The sequence below is a fragment of the Vulpes vulpes genome, chromosome 1 (genome assembly GCF_048418805.1).
Source record: "Vulpes vulpes isolate BD-2025 chromosome 1, VulVul3, whole genome shotgun sequence".
In the NCBI taxonomy this organism is placed as follows: Eukaryota; Metazoa; Chordata; class Mammalia; order Carnivora; family Canidae; genus Vulpes; species Vulpes vulpes.
In genome coordinates, this window is record NC_132780.1 from 42,900,252 (window position 1) to 42,907,580 (window position 7,329).

At 51.1% G+C, this 7,329-nt stretch overlaps 1 pseudogene; it reads left to right on the forward strand.

Moving 5' to 3' along the window:
• Positions 1–3,731: 3,731 nt before the first annotated feature.
• LOC112922058 (membrane-associated phosphatidylinositol transfer protein 2 pseudogene) lies at positions 3,732–6,914 on the forward strand (annotated as a pseudogene).
• The last annotated feature ends 415 nt before the right edge of the window (positions 6,915–7,329 follow it).

A 7,329-nucleotide genomic window follows, 5' to 3' on the forward strand; every position in this document is an offset into this window, starting at 1 on the left:
TGCCTCTGTTTTTTGAAAAGTGATGCCTGGGACACCAGGGTAGCTCAGTCAGTTAAGCATCTAGCTTTAGCTCTGGTGATGATCCCAGGGTCCTGGGATGGAGCTCTGCATCAGACTTCCTGTTCAGTGGGGAATCTACTTCTCCCTCTCCCTCTGCCCCTCCCCCACATGCTTATGTTCCTCTTCCTTCCCTCTCAAATAAGTAAAATCTCTCTCTTTTTTTTTTATTGGAGTTCGATTTGCTGACATATAGTATAACACTCATCCCATCAAGTGCCCCCCTCAGTGCCCATCACTCAGTCACCCCAACCCCTTGCCCACCTCGCTTTCCACCACCCCTTATTCGTTTCCCAGAGTTAGGGGTCTCTCATGTTCTGTCTCCCTCTCTGATATTTCCCATTCATTTTCTCTCCTTTCCCCTTTAATCCCTTTCACTATTTTTTATATTCCCTGTATGAATGAAACCATATAATGTTTTTCCTTCTCCAATTGTCGTATTTCATTCAGCATAATACCCTCTAGTTCCATCCACATTGAAGCAAACGGTGGGTATTTGTCGTTTCTAATGGCTGAGTAATATCCCATTGTATACATAGACCACAGCTTCTTTATCCATTCATCTTTCGATGGACACTGAGGCTCCTTCCACAGTTTGGCTGTTGTGAACATTGCTGCTATAAACATTGGGGTGCAGGTGTCTCAACTTTTCACTGCATCTGTATCTTTGGAGTAAATCCTCAGTAGTGCAATTGCTGGGTCATAGGGCAGGTCTATTTTCAACTCTTTGAGGAACCTCCTCACAGTTTTCCAGAGTGGCTGCACCAGTTCACATTCCCACCAACAGTGCAAGAGGGTTCCCCTTTCTCCACATCCTCTCCAACATTTGTGGTTTCCTGTCTTGTTAATTTTCACCATTCCCACTGGTGTGAGGTGGTATCTCATTGTGGTTTTGATGTGTATTTCCCTGATGACAACTGATGCAGAGCATTTTCCCATGTGCTTGTTGGCCATGTGTATGTCTTCTTTGGTGAGATTTCTGTTCATGTCTTTTGCCCATTTCATGGTTGGATTGTTTGTCTCTTTGCTGTTCAGTTAATAAGTCCTTTATAGATCTTGGAAACTAGCTCTTTATCTGATATGTCATTTGCAAATATCTTCTCCCATTCTGTAGGTTGTCTTTTAGTTTTGTTGACTGTTTCTTTTGCTGTGCAGAAGCTTTTTATCTTGATTATGTCCGAATAATTCATTTTCGCTTTTGTTTCCCTTGCCTTCATAGATGTATCTTGCAAGAAGTTGCTGCGGCCAAGTTGAAAAAGTTGCTTGTGTTCTCCTCTAGGATTTTGATAGATTCTTGTCTCACATTTAGGTCTTTCATCCATTTTGAGGTTATCTTTGTGTATGGTGCAAGAGAATGGCCTAGTTTCATTCTTCTGCATGTGGCTGTCCAATGTTCCCAGCACCATTTATTGAAGAGACTGTCCTTTTTCCAGTGGATAGTCTTTCCTGCTTTGTCAAATTTTAGTTGACCATAGAGTTAAAGGCCCATTTCTGGGTTCTCTATTGTGTTCCATTGATTTATGTGTCTGTTTTTGTGCCAGTACCACCCTGTCTTGATGATCACAGCTTTGTAGTACAACTTGAAATTCGGCATTATGATGCCCCTGGTTCTGGTTTTCTTTTTCAATATTCCCCTAGTTATTTGGTGTCTTTTCTGATTCCACACAAATCTTAAGATGATTTGTTCCAACTCTTTGAGAAAGTCCATGGTATTTTGATAGGGATTGCATTGAATGTGTAAATTGCCCTGGGTAGCATTGACATTTTCACAATATTAATTCTTCCAATCCATGAGCATGGAATATTTTTCCATCTCTTTGTGTCTTCCTCAATTTCTTTCAGAAGTGTTCTGTAGTTTTTAGGGTATAGATCTTTTACCTCTTTGTTTAGGCTTATTCCTAGATATCTTATGCTTTTGGGTGCAATTGTAAATGGGATTGACTCCTTAATTTCTCTGTCTTCAGTCTCATTGTTAGTGTATAGAAATGCCATTGATTTCTGGGCAATGATTTCGTATCCTGCCACACTGCTGAATTGCTGTATGAGTTCTAGCAATCTTGGGGAGGAGGCTTTCGGTTTTCATATACAGTATCATGTTGTCTGCAAAGAGGGAGAATTTGGCTTCTTCTTTGCCAATTTGAATGCCTTTTATTTCTTATTGTTGCCTGATGGCTGAGGCTAGGACTTCTAGTACTATGTTGAATTGCAGTGGTGAGAGTGGACATCCCTGTTGTGTTCCTGATCTTAGGGGAAAGGCTCTCAGTGTTTCCCCATTGAGAATGATATTTGCTGTGGGCTTTTCGTAGATGGCTTTTAAGATGCTGAGGAATGTTCCCTCTATCCTTACACTCTGAAGAGTTTTGATCAGGAATGGATGCTGTATTTTGTCAAATGCTTTATCTGCATCTATTGAGAGGATCATATGGTTCTTGTTTTTTCTCTTATTGATATGATCTATCATGTTGTTTTATGAGTGTTGAATCAACCTTGCATCCTGGGGATAAATCCCATTTGGTCATGGTGAATAATCTTCCTAATGTATTGTTGGATCCTATTGGCTAGTATCTTGTTGAGAGTTTTTGCCTCTGTGTTCATCAGGGATATTGGTCTATAATTCTTTTTGGTGGGGTCTTTGGTTTTGGAATTAAGGTGATGCTGGCCTCATAGAACGAGTTTGGAATTATTCCATCCCTTTCTATCTTTCAGAACAGCTTTAGTAGAATAGGTATTGTTTCTTCTTTAAACATTTGATAGAATTCCCCTGGGAAGCCATCTGGCCCTGGACTTTTATGTCTTGGGAGGTTTTTGATGACTGCTTCAATTTCCTCTCTGGTTATCCGCATGTTCAGGTTTTCTATTGCTTCCTGTTCCAGTTTTGATAGTTTGTGGTTTTTCAGAAATGTGTCCATTTCTTCTAGATTGCCTAACGTTTTTAATAGCCAGCCTGGGTGGCTCAGCGGTTTAGCACCATCCTCAGTCCAGGATGTGATCCTGGAGACCCGGGATCCAGCCCCACCTCAGGCTCCCTGCATGGAGCCTGCTTCTCCCTCTGTCTGTGTGTCTGCCTCTCTCTGTGTGTGTCTCTCATGAATAAATAAATAAATCTTTAAAAAAATACGTTTTTAAAATCTTTTGTATTTCCTGGTATTGGTTATGATCTCTCCTCTTTCATTTGTGATTTTATATATACATATTCTTTCAGTTTCTGCCTGTCTTGGAAGCTCTTTATCTCTCCTTCCATTTTGAATGAGAGCCTTGCTGGATAAAGTATTCTTGGTGCAGGTTCTTCTCATTTAGGAGCCCGAATATATCCTGCCAGCCCTTTCTGGCCTGCCAGATCTCTGGAGAGGGCTGCTGTTAATCTAATATTTCTCCCCATATAAGTCAGGGATCTCTTGTCTCTTGCTGCTTTAAGGATTTTCTCTTTATGTTTGGAATTTGCAAGTTTTACTCTTAAATGTTAAGGCATTGAACAGTTGTTATTGATTTTTTGGGGGGAAACTTTGTGTCTCCTGGATATGAATGCCTGTTTCCCTCCCCCAAATAGGGAAGTTCTCAGCTGTAATTGGTTCAAATATGCTTTCTGGGGCGGGGGCTCCGGGAGTCCTCTCGCCAGGACTGGCCGGGGCTCCCCGCGGCCTGACGGAGGTGCAGGCCCGCCGCGGACTGGGGGAATGCGAGGCGCCCGGCGCGGGTGGGCAGCAGCGGCCGCGGGGCGCGTGGGGCGCGTGGGGCACGGCGGCAGCGAGCTGTCCAGGCGGTCCGCGGGCGTGCCCGGCCCCACCCCCCGCGCCCCACGTGTGTCCTGGTCCCTGACACCCTCCTGCGTGCCTAGTGAGTCGTCCCTCCTCCTGTGGCAGGACATCGAGGGAGCCTTCTCACAGGGACCAACGGGGTCCTCGGTGAATTCTGTCATGGTTATTTAAGGAGCCTTGCCTAGAAGGCCCAACACGCATTTCCCCATTGCCGGGAAGGCTTGGACTCCAAGGTGATCATAAAGGAATATGGGATTCCTCGCCCATGACCGAGGAGGACTACCGCATGGCCCAGCTGTGCATGATACAGAAGAGCCCTAACGAAACATAGGGCCAAGGCAGTGGCATAGCGATCTTGGAGAACCCGCCCTACACAGACGGCCCTGGCGGCTCTGGGCAGTACACACACAAGGTGTACCATGTGGGCATGCACATCCCCAGCTGGTTCCGCTCCATCCTGCCCAAGGCAGCCCTGAGGGTGGTTGAGGAATCCTGGAACACCTACCCCTATACCCGAACCAGGTTCACTTGCCCCTTTGTGGAGAAATTCTCCATTGACATCGAAACCTTTTATAAAACAGATGCTGGAGAAAACCCTAATGTGTTCAGCCTGTCTCGCGTGGAGAAGAACCAGCTGACAATCGACTTCATCGACATCGTCAAAGACCTTGTGCCCCTCAACAAGTATAAGACGGAAGAAGACCCCAAGCTATTCCATTCGACCAAGACACAGTGGGGAGGGGGGGGGGCCCTGTCTGACGATTGGATTGAGGAGTACAAGCAGCAGGTGTTTCCCATCATGTGTGCCTACCAGCTCTGCAGGGTGGAGTTCCACTATTGGGGCATGCCGTCCACGATCGGGAGGTTCATCCATGACACGGGCCTACAGAAGGTGATGGTGAGGGCCCACCGGCAGGCCTGGTGCTGGCAGGGAGTGGTACAGATCTGCCTCATTGGGGACTGTGTGGGAGGCATCCTGGCATTCGACAGTGTCTGACAGAGCAGCAGCCATTGGGGCAGTGTGGCCAGCGTGCAGGACACTGATCTGCTGTCCCCCGGCACCCTGGTCAATGTGGCACATGGCGCCAGTGGCAGCGGTGGCGTGGAGAGCAGCCAGCACCTGAGCCGCAGCAACATTGATATTCCCCGAAGCAATGGTGTTAAGGACCCCAAAAGGCAGTGGCCCCGAAAGAGGAGCGGCTCATCCACCTACGAGCTGGACACCATCCAACAGCACCAGGCTTTCCTATCCAGCCTCCATGCCAGTGTGCTGAGAACGAGCCCAGCTCCTGCCGTTGGAGCAGCTCCACCATGCTGGATGGCTCAGGGGCCGTGGGGAAATTTGACTTTGAGATCGCAGATCTTTTCCTCTTTGGGTGCCCACTGGGGCTGGTCCTGGCCTTGATGAAGAGTGTCATCCCTGCCCTGGATGTTTTCCAGCTGCGGGCGGCCTGCCAGCAAGTCTACAACCTTCCACCCCATGGACCCGTCAGCCTCCCGCCTGGAGCCACTGCTGGAGTGGAGATTCCATGCCCTGCTGCCTTTCAGCATCTCCCGCTACCAACGCTACCCGCTGGGGGACGGCTACTCCACACTGCTGGCAGACGCACTCCAGACCAACAACATGGTCTTTCAAGAGCACGTGGCCCCCTCCTCGCCCAGTGCCGCCCCCACCACCCGAGGCTTCTGCCGAGCCAGTGAGATCAGCATTGCCAGCCAGGTATCGGGCATGGCCGAGAGCTACACAGCATCCAGCATTGCCCAGATTGCAGCAAAGTGGTGGGGTCAGAAGCGGATCGACTGTGCCCTGTACTGCCCTGACGCCCTGACGGCCTTCCCCACGGTGGCCCTGCCCCACCTCTTTGATGCCAGCTACTGGGAGTCAACAGATGTGGTCTCCTTCCTGCTGAGGCAGGTCATGAGGCATGACAACTCCAGCATCTTGGAGCTGGATGGCAAGGAGGTTTCCGTGTTCACCCCCTCAAAGCCAAGAGAGAAGTGGCAGCACAAGAAGACCCATGTGAAGCTGAGGAATGTGACCGCCAACCACCGGATCAATGTGATGCAGTCGCCAATGAGGATGGCCCACAGGTTCTGATGGGCCGGCTCATGTATGGGCCCCTGGATATGGTCACTCTGACTGGAGAGAAGGTGGGTGTGCACATCATGAGGCAGCCACCCTCGGGTGAGTGGCTGTACCTGGACACGCTGGTGACCAACAGCAGCAGGCAGGTCTCCTACACCATATACGAGCCCCACCGCCGGGTGTGGGCATCTACCCCATCAAGATGGTGGTCAGGGGAGACCACACGTTTGCTGACAGCTACATCATCATGCTGCCCAAGGGCATGGAGTTTGTGGTCTTCAGTATTGATGGCTCCTTTGCCGCCAGCATGTCCATCATGGGCAGTGACCCCAAAATGCGGGTCGGGGCTATGGATGTGGTGCGGCACTGGCAGGACCTGGGCTACCTCATTATCTATGTGATGGGCCGGCCTGACATGCAGAAGCAGAGGGTGGTGGCATGGCTGGCCCAGCACAGCTTCCCCCACGGCGTGGTGTCCTTCTGTGATGGCCTGGGGCACGACCCGCTGCGGCACAAGGCCAACTTCCTGAAGCTGCTCATCTCTGAGCTGCACCTGCGTGAGCACGTGGCCTACAGCTCCACCAAGGACGTGGCGGTCTACAGCTCCATCAGCCTGTCCCCTATGCCGATCTACATCATGGGCCGGCCCACCAAGAAGCTGCCGCAGCAGTGCCAGTTCATCACGGATGGCTATGCGGCTCACCTGGCCCAGCTCAAGAACAACCACCGGGCGCGGCCGGCCCGCAATGCGGCCACCTGCATGGCACTGTGGAAAGGCAGCTGCGGCCTGCCAGGCCAGGGTGACTTCTTGCGCTCCCAGAACCACCTGCTCTGTACCATCTCAGCCAGCACAGCGGGCCTGGCCACCGGCATGACTGGACACAGAGCCAGGCAGATGGCGAGCAGCGGGGACAGCGCAGCATGAGTGTGGCAGCTGGCTGCTGGGGCCGCACCATGGCCAGCCGGCTTGAGCCAGGGGCAGCCATGGGCCCCAAGTAGGACACCGTTAGTGAGGCGCTGTGGTCTCCATGGTGCTAGGCCAGGGCAGCCAGCCCCGCCAGGAGGCTTGGCCTGGGCACACAATGTCGACTGGAGACAATCTTGTCCCAGGGCCTGGTGGAGGACATAGGCCATGCCACATAGCCCTCCTAGCCCTCCTAGCCCTCCTAGCCCTGCCTCATGTCCTAGGGTCTGAGGGGTTCCAGCTTGCAGGAAGACCTGTCCCAGGATGACAGAGGGACCAGGACTCCCCATGCGGACTGGCCCATGAGGCACTCCTAGACATTTGCCCTGCATTGACCTCCCAGCATCCTGATGCTGGGCTTGGGCCCAGCCTGTCACCTCCCATCCACTAGCTCACCCTTACCCCTACAGGTCCCCTCCCACTTGGTAGCAGCTCCACTGGGGGACAGCCTGCTTCTTGTTAACTCA